The 13,848-nt window shown below is 41.2% G+C and overlaps 1 protein-coding gene and 1 pseudogene across 15 annotated transcripts in view; one reads left to right on the top strand and one right to left on the bottom strand.

The window, feature by feature from the left end:
- The window catches only part of FKBP5 (FKBP prolyl isomerase 5), a 155,182-nt gene that overhangs the window by 110,095 nt on the left and 31,239 nt on the right, over nt 1–13,848 (top strand). The window lies entirely within an intron of this gene.
- On the bottom strand, nt 10,595–10,989 carry LOC104006813 (large ribosomal subunit protein eL36-like; annotated as a pseudogene).

Genomic DNA, 13,848 nt, shown 5'->3' with positions numbered 1-13,848 from the left:
AATTCGAGACCAGCCAGGACAGCATAGTGAGGCCCCATCTCTACTAAAAAGCATCAAGAGAATTAGTCAAGTGTGGTGTCACGTCCCTGTAGTCCCAGCTACTTGGGAGGCTGAGGTGGAAGAATCACTTGAGCTCTGGAGATGAATGCTACAGCAGAGAGCCGTGATTGTGCCATTGTGCTTCAGCCTGGACAACAGCAAGATTCTGTCCAAAAAAAAAAAAATAGTTTCAGGTTCAACATTTATTTAATAATTTTATTTAGTAAATATTAATTCAACATCTACGTTTCAGGTATGCTGCCAGCCTCTACAAACTCAAAAATGAATACAAAGTAATTCCATCCACAAGAAATTCTCAATCTGTGGACTCTCTGGTGTGCCAACAACTATATTAGTTGCCTGATATGTTTGTTCATTTATTTCTCACAACCTTAAGAGGTAAAATTTCTTGTCCCCAGATGAGAAAAGTTAATTCAGAGATGTTAAATAAATTGCCCAGGGTTACAGAGTTACTAAACAGAGCAGTAGATTATAATCCCCTTTAGGACTCAAATACATCTCATCAGCTGTCATCAAGATTAAAAAATAGTTCATCATTTAGATCAATATTGGATAATAATGTTCATTCTATTCCATATCAGGAGACCTAGGTTCAAGTCCTGCTTTGGTGTTTATTGAGTAACCTGAAGCTATTCCGTTTCTTCATTTGCTAAGTGGGAGTAGGGGCAGCTCTGAGGACTGAGATAGCTAACTCTTCTTCCCTCCCGGAGCAAATTATATGTACCACTGTGTATACTACTTGTCACTTTACATTGTAATCAGTATTTGCCCATTTCTCCCAGTATACTTTGAGTGCTTGAGGACCAGAATCTTTCTTCATCCTTTTGTGTTCAGCATTTCCTGCAGTGCGTGACACACATTTGGTGTTCAGTAAAGGCTTTCTGCATGGATAAGTGCTTGAGAAGTGTCATTAGTGAGCTGAAATCCTTCAAAAGAGAGTTGTGAGAAAACAGAGAAATACTTCCATTAATAACAAAAATCAAATCATTCAACAAGGATGGGAACATGAACTATTATTATAAAAGGTCTGTTTAAAATAATGATTTCAAAAGCCAGGTGTAATGGTGTGCACCTGTAGTCCCAGCTACTTGGGAGGCTGAGATAGGAGGATCACTAGAGGCCAGGAGTTTGAGGCTATAGCGTGCTATGGTTACACCAGTGAATAGCCAGTGCAGTCTAGCCTAGGCACCATAGTGAGACCTTGTCTCCTTAAAAAAAAAAAAGTAAAGAGTTCATTTAAACAGAAAACAAGAATAGCTGAGTTGCTTTCTTTTAAAGTATATACTATTTTCAACCCATATTTCATTTCTACGAGTCTGGCAAATCAGTTTAAATTCTGTTGTTTTGGGAAGCAGTTACAAATATTATTTATCCCAAATTGCCATTTGGGATAAGTTTTTGAATACATGAAGAGCTTTAAATGTAGAATACCAGGGAAATAGCTCCAGACTAGGAGTTGGGAGATAGGGTTCCAGCCTCAGCCCTGGCCTCAGGCTGGCTTCAACTAGACTTCACCTCTGGGCGTTAGCTTCCTTCCTATGCAGTGAGGCAAGCTTGAACCTCTTGATTTTTAAGGTCCTACTAGCCCTAAAACTCCATCATAGAATTCTAAATATTTACAAAAGTTGTAGGAATGATAGAAAATCATCTTCACTATATTAGTAAGCACTTAAGCTTGTCTATAATGTGTATTTTAAATTTTTCTTATGAAAAATTTCAAATGTATGTACAAAGGTAGAGGTTTACTCCTATGGATACAGGCACGCCCTAGATTCAGTAATTTATAATATATATTTTTAAACTGGAGGGTTTTGTCAACTAAGAGGAAAAACTTTTCCCAATTATAGACAATATCACAAAATTACCACTGTGGAGATGACTTTAGAGCAGACTAAATTAAATCAGATCTTGCTTTTGGTAATACTTGCGATGGGAGTCAATTTTTTTTTAACTTTTTGTTTTGAAATAAATTTAGAATTACAGAAAAGTTGCAAAACTAGTATAGAGCGTTCCCTTATATGCTTTACACAGCTTCCTCTAAATGTTAACATCTTACCTAATCACAGTACATTTATCAAAATCAGGAAGTTAACATTGATGTAGTACCAGTAACTGTTTTCCAGATCTTATTTGAATTTCACCAGTTACTACACTACTGTCGTTTTCTGGTCTAAGATCAAACTCAGGATCCAGCATTGTATTTACTTTTTTTTTTTTTTTTTTTTTTTGAGATGGAGTCTTGCTCTGTCATCCAGGCTGGAGTGCAGTGATGCTATCGCAGCTCACTGCAACCTCCACCTCCTGGGTTCAAGCAATTCTCCTGTCTCAGCCTCCCAAGTAGCTGGGACTATAGGCGCACACCACCATGCCCGACTAATTTTTGCATTTTTATTAGAGACAGGGTTTCTAACATGTTGGTCAGGCTGGTCCTCAAGCTCCTGACCTTGGGTGATACACCCGCCTCAGCCTCCCAAAATGCTGGGATTACAGGCATGAGCCACCGCACCCAGCCTACTCTACTATTTTGAATACAACTGACCGTTTTGTAGAATATCCCTCGATTTGGGTTTCTGGGATGTTTTTAGATTGAGGTTATGCATTTTTTGAAAATACCACTGAAGTGATGTTGTGCCTTTCATCATTATCAAGAGGTATATGATATTGATGTCTCATTACTGGTGATGTTACCTTGGAACACTGGGTTAAGGTGGGAAACCATGTTTCACTACTGCAACGTTACTATTTTCCCTTTGTAATTAAAAAGTATTAGGAGTGAAGTACTATCTTGTTTTGTATCACAACTTTACACACTCATTTTGACATTTGTTGATTTTTGCTTGCAACAGTTATTACTGTGGCATTTGACTAATGGTAAATTTTCTATTGCTGTTATTCTCTCTACATTAATTTGAATCCTACTGTATATTTATTCAGTTTATTTATATCATTATGGACCTGTGTATATTTATTCCATAAGTTATTATTCATTACTATTCTTATTTATTTTGTTGTTCACATTGTCCCAGATTTGACCATTGGAAACTCCTTTAAGTTTGTTTTTGTGTCCTTTCAATATTATCCCCCTTTTTTTAAAGTGCTTCCTTATTTTCTGGTACCACAAGACACTCATGGCTCATCTTAAAATTTTCCTGCCCTAGACCTGGAAGCAACCATTTCTCCAAAGAGCCCTGATTCCTTTTATTGGAGAAAGGCATTTAGAAACCAAGATCTGAGTGCTAGGTTTGCTCCTGCTATGGGATATCATCATTCCTAGACCCCCTTAGCAGACAGAGAGATAGAGAATATATGGACCTCAACATACATACATATACATCTATATGTATTTCTACATCAGCCTCTGTGCGTGTGTGTGTGTGTGTGTGTGTGTGTGTGTTGTTGTTGTTGTTGTTGTTTGCGACAGAGTCTCACTCTGTCGCCCAGGCTGGAGTACAGTGGTGCAATCTCAGCTCACTGCAACTTCCGCCTCCCAGGTTCAAGTGGTTCTCCTGTCTCAGTCTCCGGAGTAGCTGGGATTTACAGGTGCCTGCCACCACGCCCAGCTATTTTTTGTATTTTCAGTAGAGATGGGGTTTCACCATGTTGGCCAGGCTGGTCTCGAACTCCTGACCTCGTGATCTGCTTGCCTTGGCCTCCCAAAGTGCTGGAATTACAGGAATGAGCCACCGTGCCCGGCCAGCCTGTATGTATATGTTAAAAACCAGGGATACTCACTGGCAGTTGCAGTTCCAGTTCCAATCCAACACCACAAGTTTACTTTGCTCATTTGAAACTCAATTCTCCAGAAGTGAGAAAATGCTCTCATTCTCCACAGCATACTCATTGCTCCCATCCTAGTGTATATGTAAGGTGGTTTTAGAATTGCTAACCTAGACCCCTGTGACAAACTGACTTTAGGAAATATTTGTGTATAGTACCTTTTGTCATCAGTCTTATAGTGTATATTCAAAACACTTGCTTTCCAACTGAGGTAACTTCTTTCTTCCTCTCACCCCCTTCAATGTGATTGTGTTACTCAATTGTAACAAATTATTCATTTGTTACCCTGTATATTCCATTTTGGGTTCCTGCCATGCTCTAGTTAATTTTAATTATTCGTTTTATTTTGGATATGTGAAACATTACCATGATTTTAAACTATATAAAAAACGATATACTCAAAAGTGTCATTTCCCCCTCATCCTTATTAACCTGTTCCCACTTCCCCATTATTTCCACCCTATTCCAGTCTCATTAGTTATATCATTAGATCCTGGTTTTTCTTCCTGTATTTTATTACATTTTATGTCATTTTATTTTTTTCTGTTTCTGTTAACAAAGGGAGCCAGGCGTGGTGGCTCACACCTGTAATCCCAACACTTTGGGAGGCTGAGGCAGGAGGATGGCTTGACCTCAGGAATTTGAGACCATCCTGAGCAACATAGAGACCTTGTCTCTGCAAAAAGTTTAACATTTAGCCACATGTGATGGCATATGCCTCTAGTCCCAGCTACCCAGAAGACTGAGGCAGGAGGATCTCTTGAGCCCAGGAGTTCAAGGCTGCAGAGAGTTGTGATCATGCCACTGTACTCCAGCCTGGGCAACAGAACAAGGCTCTGTCTCAGTTTGAAAAAAAGAGAGAAAGAACAAAAGAAAGGGCAATGACTAATCTTTTGTCTTTCATCTTGTTAGAATGTACTTTCCTGGGAAATTTTAGATTAAATGGTTGATTTTACTTTTTCACTCAAAAGACCGTCTTGGTTTTCTGGAACAAATCTATTTCATAGAAATTTATTGTGTTATACTTCATTTATCAAGGTTAAAATGTCCTGGTTTTTCCTCCTTTAAACAAGTTAGCTATCTGGGGGAGGAGAAAAAAGATTACCCTAAAGGTGGTCCTGTTCAAAACCAAGATCACCTTGTTCTTTTTAAAATCTTCTCAGTCTTTACTGGTTTGCCTTTTCTTTATAGCATCACCAAATACACTTAGATGTGAAATCAGATATAAAACCTGGAACTAGGCCAGGTGCGGTGGCTCACGCCTGTAATCCCAGCACTTTGGGAGGCCGAGGTGGGCAGATCACATGAGGTCAGGAATTTGAGACCAGTCTGGCCAACATGGCAAAACCCCATCTCTACTAAAAATACAAACAATTAGCTGGGAGTGGTCATGGGCACCTGTAATCCCAGCTACTTGGGAGGGTGAGGCAGGAGAATTGCTTGATCCTGGGAGGTGGAGGTTGCAGTGAGCAGAGATTACGCCACTGCACTCCAGCCTGGGTGACAGAGGGAAACTCCGTCTCAAAAAAAATAAATAAATAAAATAAATAAAACCTGGAACTAAAGCCGGCTATAGAGTGAACAAGAACAATAGACACTGATCACCCATTACAATATGTTGTTATAGATACATGATTTACTAAATTTCTGTCATTTCTGTGTAAAGAGACAATGAAGTGGTATGGAGGAGGGGACAGATAGACTTTGTAAGTGATGGACTTGAGTTTTGAATCTTGGAATTGCTACCTGATACTTTTATGACTTTAGACAAGTTACTTAACTACGTGGAGCATTCAGTTTTTTTAATCTGTCAAATGGGAATAATTTTCACTCCCACAGGTTGTGTGACAGTGATAACGGTTTGGCTGTGTGCCTACCCAAATCTCGTCTTGAATTGTAGTTCCCATAATCCCCACGTGTCGTGGGAAGGACCCAGTGGGAGGTAACTGAATCAGGGGGGCATTTTCTCCCATGCTGTTCTCATGATAGAGTGAGTTCTCACGAGATCTGATGGTTTTATAAGGGTCTGGCAGGGAAACCCTGCTGGCTCTTGCCTCTTCTGCTGCCATGTGAAGAAGGGTGTGTTTGCTTCCCCTTCTGCCATGATTGTAAGTTTCCTGAGGCTTCCCCAGCCATGTGAAACTGTAAGTCAATTAAACCTCTTTTCTTTATAAATTACCCAGTCTCAGGCAGTTCTTCATGGCAGCGTGAGAACGGACTCATACAAACAGTTACGAAGAAGAGTGTCAGACATTTAGTGGACACTTAATTTCTTCTACCCTATATATTGTGTTTCACTAATTTGTTTTGCTTCCTTTTAATTGATCTAAGGAAAAAGATTCTTGACTCCTCTTTTTCTTTTTCTGTTGCCCAGGCTGGAGTGCAGTGGGCCGGGCTGGAGTGCAATGGCGCATCTTAGCTCACTGCAACTGCTGCCTTCCGGGTTCAGGTGATTCTCCTACCTCATCCTCCCGAGTAGCTAGGACTACAGGCATGTGCCACCACACCCAGCTAATTTTTGTATTTTTAGCAAAGACGGGGTTTCGTCATGTTAGCCAGACTGGTCTTGAACTCCTGACCTCAGGTGATCCACCTACCTTGGCCTCCCTAAGTGCTGGGATTACAGGCGTGAGCCACTGTGCCTGGCTGACTCCTCTTTTTCTTATCTCCTACATGTCATCCATCAGCAAATCCTCTTGGCTCTACCTACCATGTTTATTAGAGACCTAAAATTGTCTCTAATAACAGTCTTCAAATTAATCATATATCTTAATAGTAATCTTATCTAAATCATATTTCTCAAGGTTCTGGGGGAAGAATAACATTATGGACTCAAAAAGGTTTTTACTGAATTGTAAACTTTTACTTCCTTTTCATAATTTGTCTCTGTGTGGAAGAGAAAACTTAGGTTAGTTTGATGGGATTTATTCTTTCTCAAGGAAATTTTGATTTTTACTCTTTATATGAGGATCCTAACGGTTACAAATCAGTTTTTAGAATCTGTCCCCCTACGCTTTTTCTTGTGTCAGTTAAGATGACCATCTTGTAATTTTTATTCAAAGTTTTTCTTTCATTTAAAAAGTTACTGTGTTCTAAGGTACTCTAATTGATATGATTATGATGACTGATACTTCAGTCTTTAAGTTTAATTGCAGGTCGTGGCTACATTGCTACTTTTCAGCTTTGCTTTCTTAGAAAATCAAATCTGACTTACATAAGGTTCTAAATAGCTACCAGTTACTCTTCCCCCATCCCCCAGTCTCTCACATCATCTGATTTGTCAACTTTAGTGGTTGGAAGAGGCCCATCAAAATGCTGGCTGTATGTGGTTCTCTCGCCTCTCAGTACTTTCAGCCACATTTGAATGCAAAGAATGCAGACAGTCAGCAGTATTTTTAAATGTGAAATTTTCAACAGAGTGTTCTACAGGTTCCAGTTGTTGGCGTACCTCCTTTCCCTCTCCAAATCTCACTGAAATGATAGATGGAGGGAACAACGATTTTCAAAAGAAGAAGAAGAGATCAATAATAGTGCTGGAAAGGAGAGGAATGTAAGAGTGGATCAGAAATTATGGAGAATTTCTGGAATATGTAAAGTTGATGAAGTTGAACCAATGGAAACTAGTCTCAGCAAATCCAACCCGAGACAGGTGTAAAGAGGACTTAAGCAGAGGTACACACTGTTCTTCTCAATAGGCTTAGGCGGAACTCCAAGCTCATGGTCATCTGGTGTGAGGGAGCCCAAGCAGGCTATGCAGCAATCATCAGGGTTGTTATAAAACAAGATGGAACAGCGGGGCCAGTAAACCTCCAGTGCAGTAGTTCTCAACTTTTCCTGAATTTAGAATTACCTAGGGAGCTTTTAAAAATTCTGACACCCAGACCAGTTAAATAAGAATCTCACATCTCAGAAGATGGAACTCCAGGCACAAGTATTTTTTTTTTTTAACTCCCAGATTATTCTAGTTTGCAGGCAAGGACTGAAAACTACTAGACTACGGTCTGACTGTGACTTTTTCTCCCAAGCTAAAACCAGTAAGGCCAGGTTCTAAAATAAAATAGAAAAATAATAAAATAAATTTAAAAATAAATAATAAAATGTGCCTCAAAAGACTCCAAGTGTTAGGACTTCAACTAGGGAAAATGAATGTATTTTTTGAAACTTTTTTTTTTTTTTTTTTTTGGAGACGGAGTCTTGCTCTGTCACTCAGGCTATAGTGCAGTGGCGCGGTCTTGGCTCACTGCAAGCTCCGCCTCCCGGGTTCACGCCATTCTCCTGCCTCAGCCTCCTGAGTAGCTGGGACTACAGGCACCTGCCACCACGCCAAGCTAATTTTTTTTGTATTTTTAGTAGAGATGGGGTTTCACCGTGTTAGCCAGGATGGTCTCGATCTCCTGACCTCGTGATCCACCTGCCTCAGCCTCCCAAAGTGCTGAGATTATAGGTGTGAACCACCACGCCCGGCCTTTTTTGAACTTTTAAAACAAATTTAAAGGGGAAAAAAGTGTAAAGACAGCTTTTCACAGTAAATAATGCTAAAGTGTTCTGCTCCTAAAGTCAACTTTCCTGTGCCCATCATGCCCAGCTCATAGTAAATGCTTAATAAATATTTGTGAAATCTTCACCCTTAGATCCCCGCAATCAGCCCATCCTTTTGCAGAAAGGCCTGCCATGGAAACATATCCAACTGCTTAGAAAAACGGTGCCAGCTAACTATAGTCATTTGATCATCCCGAATCCTTCCTTTATAATACGGCCAGACAGCAAAGAATCATCAGCAAATATCACGAAAAAAGCAGCACTAAAATGGACTAACAGAAGAAGTAGAAGAGAACCTTAAAAATACTAATTATTGTCTTCAGAAATTGTTAACAGGACATCAAATTCATAAGTCAAAAAGCCAACTTCCCTGAAAAAGGAAAGGGAGGACAAGAAAGTTTCTGGAAGTTAGAGCATGATTAATCAAAACTGAAACTCAGAGGAAGGGTTGAAGAGCAAAATGGACAGTCCCTGAAATCAGGTGATCTGAAAGATAGCCAAGGATTTCTCAGAACACAAGAAAAAAGAGGGATGAAAAGTGAAAAAGAAATTAGAAGATATGGATAATAAATCCAGGAGAGGTAATATGCATCCATTCAAACATCTAATAGAAAATTTCCTACAGGGAATAAAAGAAAAAGAGTCTTAAGATTGAAAGGGCCAGTTGATAGTGGTACCCAGGAGGAAGGAGTGGTTTTTCACCCAGATATATCCTGGTGAAATTTCTGAATTCTGCAGCTTACAAGAAAATTCTGAACTCTTCCAGGGAAGAACAAGCTATGTACAAAGGAATAAGAATCTTATTCATTACACTAAAGACAATGCTTTTGATCATTGTCTATAGCTATGTGTATTTTGAACCTAGAATTCCGTACTCAGCCCAACTGTCATTTATGTACAAGAACAAAATTAACTTTTTGGAATTTGCAGACTCATATTCTTTTCGAAAAAAATACTGTGGGATGTACCAAAACAAAAAAATAAGTCAAGAAGCAACAACTCAAGGCATAAGAAACAGTAGCGAGAGAAAAAAAATAATTTCCATATTGGATACATTTATCCTGAAAGATCTCTGAAGCAGTAGAGCTGTAATGTTAAAAGTAATATTAATAATGAAACAGTCTTGGCTGGGCACAGTGGCCCACACCTGTAATCCCTACGCTTTGGGAGGGCATCACTTGAGGCCAGGAGTTCAAGACCAGCCTGGCCAACATGGCAAAACCCCATCTCTAGTAAAAATACAAAATTTAGCCAGGCATGATGGCACATGCCTATAATCCCAGCTACTCAAGAGGCTGAGGCAGGAGAATCACTTGAACCCAGGAGACAGAGGTGGCAGTGAGCCAAGATTGTACCACTGCCTAGGTGACAGAGGGAGACTCTGTCTCAAAATAATAATAATAAAACAATAATAACAGTCTGGATTCTGGGTTATTTTAACAAAAGGTGGTGAGGATAGGAAATGAAGAGGGGAAGGCAAAATTGTCTAAGATTATTTTCTTTTTTAAAACATTTTTTGGAGATGAGGTCTTGCTCTGTTGCCCAGGCTGGCATGCAGTGGCACAGTTGTGGCTCACTGCAGCCTCAAATTCCTGCCCTCAAGCCATCCTCCCACCTCAGCCACCGGAGTAGCTGGAACTGCAGGTGCACACCCAGCTAACTTTTTTTATCCTTTTAGAGACGGGGTCTTGCTATATTGCTCAAGCTGGTCTTGAACTCCAGGGCATAAGCGATCTGCCTGCTTCAGCCTCCCAAGTAGTTGAGATTACAGGCTCGTGTACTACCACAACCGGCTGCCTTAATTTCTTGTTCCAGGGGAGATTATGCTGATTAATTCTTTTATTTTAAGATTCAGGGGGGACATGTGCCAGTTTGTTACATGGATATATTGTCTGTAATGCTGAGGTTTGGGCTTCTATTGAACCCATCATCCAGATAGTGAACATAGAATATAGCCCTTGTACCCCTCCATCCTTTTTTGCTTTTGGAGTCCCCAGTGTCTCTTGTCCTCATCTTTATGTCTGTGTATACTCAGGGTTTAGCTCCTACTTATAAGTGAAAACATGCAGTATTTGGTTTTCTGTTTCTGTGTTAATTCACTTAGGTTACTGGCCTCCAGCTGCATCTGTGTTGCTGTAGGGGACATCCTTTCATTCTTTTTTATGGCTGCATAGTATTTCATGGTATATATGTACCACATTTTCTTTTTTTTATTTATTTCAAGTCTGTCAAGCTATTCTTTATTTCGGAGAGAGGGCAGGGCAGAGTGCTCAGTCCTTGGCAGCGGCTTTTGTCATGGTGGCCAGGACATGGCTCAGCTCCTCCCGCTTCCTCTTGGTGCATCCCCACCCTTGTCTTGATGAACTTGAGGGCCCATTTGTCCTTGGAGACCTTCAGTAACTCCATGGTGCACCGCTCGTATGGGGTGAAGCCACACAGCTCTCAGATCATGTCCGGCACGAACTTGGTGTATTTGGTCAGGTGCCTGCAGCAGCGGCTGTGCCTGGGCGTCCTCATGTTCTCGGTCACCTTGTGGCCCTTGTTGAGGCCCATGGCCATAGGGCAGCACAGAGCCATGGCCGCTGCTCTCCAATGGTGGCCGTGGCAGAAGGAAGCCCACATTTTTATCCAATCCACTGTTGATGGACACCTAGGTTGACTCCGTGTCTTTGCTATTAAGAATATAACTGTGCTTAAGAGTAAGTGCTGTGTGTGGCTCATGCCTGTAATCCCAGCACTTTGGGAGGCCAAGGTGGGATGGTCACTTGAGCCCAGGAGTTTAAGACCAAACTGGGCAACATAGTAAGACCCCATTTCTACAGGAAAAAAAAAAAAGGCCAAGCATGGTGGTGCATCCTGTAGTGCCGGCTACTCAGGAGGCTGTAGTGGGAGGATCATTTGAGTCACATTTATACCACTGCAGTCTAACCTGGGCAACAAAGCGAGACCCTGTCTCAAAACAAAACAGGCTGGGCGTGGTGGCACATGCCTGTAATCCTAGCACTTTGGGAGGCTGAGGTGGGTGGATCATTTGAGGTCAGGAGTTCAAGACCAGCCTGGCCAACATGGTGAAACCCTGCCTCTACTAAAAATATAAAAATTAGCTGGGTGTGGTGGTGGGCGCCTGTAGTCCCAGCTACTTGGGAGGCTGAGGCAGAATTGCTTGAACCTGGGAGGTGGAGGTTGTAGTCAGCTGAGATTCTGCCACTGCAGTCCAGCCTGGGCAACAGAGTGAGACTCTGTCTCAAAAAACAAACAAACACACAAACAATGCTGCAGTAAACATGTCAGTGTAAATGCCAGCTATCTTTCTGATAGAACGATTTATTTTCCTTTGGTTGTATACCCAGTAATGGGATTGCTGGGTCAAATGGTACTTTGATTTTTAGTTCTTCGAGAAATTTCCAAAACTGCTTTCCACAGGAGCTGAACTAATTTCCATTCTCATCAACACTGTTTAAGCATTCCCTTTTCTCCACAACCTTGCCAACATCTGTTCTTTTTTGACTCTTTTTTTTTTTTTTTGAGACGGAGTCTCATTCTGTTGCCCAGGCTGGAGTGCAGTGGCGCAATCTCGGCTCACTGCAACCCCCGCCTCCCAGGTTCACGCCATTCTCCTGCCTCAGCCTCCCGAGTAGCTGGGACTACAGGCACCCGCCACCACGCCCGGCTAATTTTTTAAAATATTTTTAGTGGAGACGGGGTTTCACCGTGTTAGACAGGATGGTCTCGATCTCCTGACCTCATGATCTGCCTGCCTCGGCCTCCCAAAGTGCTGGGATTAAAGGCATGAGTCACAGCGCCCGGCCTTGACTTTTTATTAATAGTCATTCTGACTCAGTTGTGAGATGGTATCTCATTGTGGTTTTGATTTGCATTTCTCTGATGATTAGTGATGTTGGGCATTTTTTCATGTTCGTTGGCTGCTTCTTCGTGTCCTTTGCCTACTTTTTAATGGGGCTATTTGTTTTTTTCTTGTTGATTTGTTTAAGTTCTTTTCTGGATATTAGTCCTTTGTCAGATGCATAATTTGCAAATGTTTTCTCCCATTCTGTAGTTTGTCCATCTGCTTCGTTGATAGCTTATTTTGCTGTGCTGAAGCTCTTTAATTAGGTCCCAACTGTCAGTTTTTCTTTTTGTTGCATTTGATTTTGGGGACTTAATCATAAATTATTTGCCTAGGCAATGTCCAGAAGAGTATTTTCTAGCTTTTCTTCTAGGATTTATATAGTTTCAGGCCTTACATTTAAGCCTTTAATCCATCTTGAGTTTGTTTTTGTATATGGTGAGAGGTAGAGGTCTGGTTTCCTATTTGGATGCCTTTTATTTCTTTCTCTTGCCTGATTGCTCAGGCTAGGACTTGCCGCATACTGATTGCTGTGGCTCAGTACCATGCTGAATAGGAGTTGTTAAGAGTGGACACCCTTTTTTTTTCCAGTTCTTAGGTGGAATGCTTCCAACTTTTGCCCGTTCAGTATGATATTGACGGCTGGGTGCAGTGGTTCACACCTGTAATCCCAAGACTTTGGAAGGCCGAGGCAGGAGGATTGCATGAGCCTAGGAGTTCAAGACCAGCCTGGGCAGCATAGTGAAACCTTATCTCTACTAAAAATAAAAAAAAATTAGCCACACATAGTGGCATGCACCTGTAGTCCCAGCTTACTTGGGAGGCTGATGCAGGAGGATCACTTGAGCCTGGGTGATAGAGGCTTCGGTGAGTTACGGTTGCACCACTGCACTCCAGCCTGGGCAATGGAATAAGACCTTGTCTCAAAAAAAAAAAAGATATTGTCATAGGTGGCTCTTATTATTTTGAAGTATGTTCCTTTGATGCTTAGTTTATTGAGGGTTTTTTATAATGAAGGGATGTTGGATTTTATTGAATGCTTTATGCTGATTGATTCTGAACATTGATAAAGAGAGATATATATATATATATCTTTAAATGATTTGTTCAGACTTTAATGGAAAGTACTAGTAAGAATAGCATGTAGAATTTCCAAATCACCCCATGTGGAGTGGGGAAATAGAGGAACAAGGAAAACTTCATCAATTGAGCAAAAATTGTTTTAAAAAATAAGAAAACACGGGCCGGGCACGGTGGCTCATGCCTGTAATCCCAGCACTTTGGGAGGCCGAGGCACGCGGATCACGAGGTCAGGAATCGAGACCATCCTGGCTAACATGGTGAAACCCTGTCTCTACTAAAAATACAAAAAATTAGCTGGGCATGGTGGCGGGCGCCTGTAGTCCCAGCTACTTGGGAGGCAGGAGAATGGCGTGAACCCGGGAGGTGGAGGTTGTAGTGAGCCGAGATCACACCACTGCACTCCAGCCTGGGCAACAGAGCGAGACTCCATCTCAAAAAAAAAAGAAAACACTGTGTAGAAAACCAAAGACAAGAATAAAACCACTCATATCAGTGATTACAAAAAATATGAATGGGATAAAGTCACCTATTAAAGGCAAAAG

Source organism: Pan troglodytes, chromosome 5, assembly GCF_028858775.2.
Source record: "Pan troglodytes isolate AG18354 chromosome 5, NHGRI_mPanTro3-v2.0_pri, whole genome shotgun sequence".
Lineage (NCBI taxonomy): Eukaryota > Metazoa > Chordata > Mammalia > Primates > Hominidae > Pan > Pan troglodytes.
Note: the sequence above shows the minus strand (reverse complement) of the source record. Positions and strands in the feature narration are given on the sequence as shown.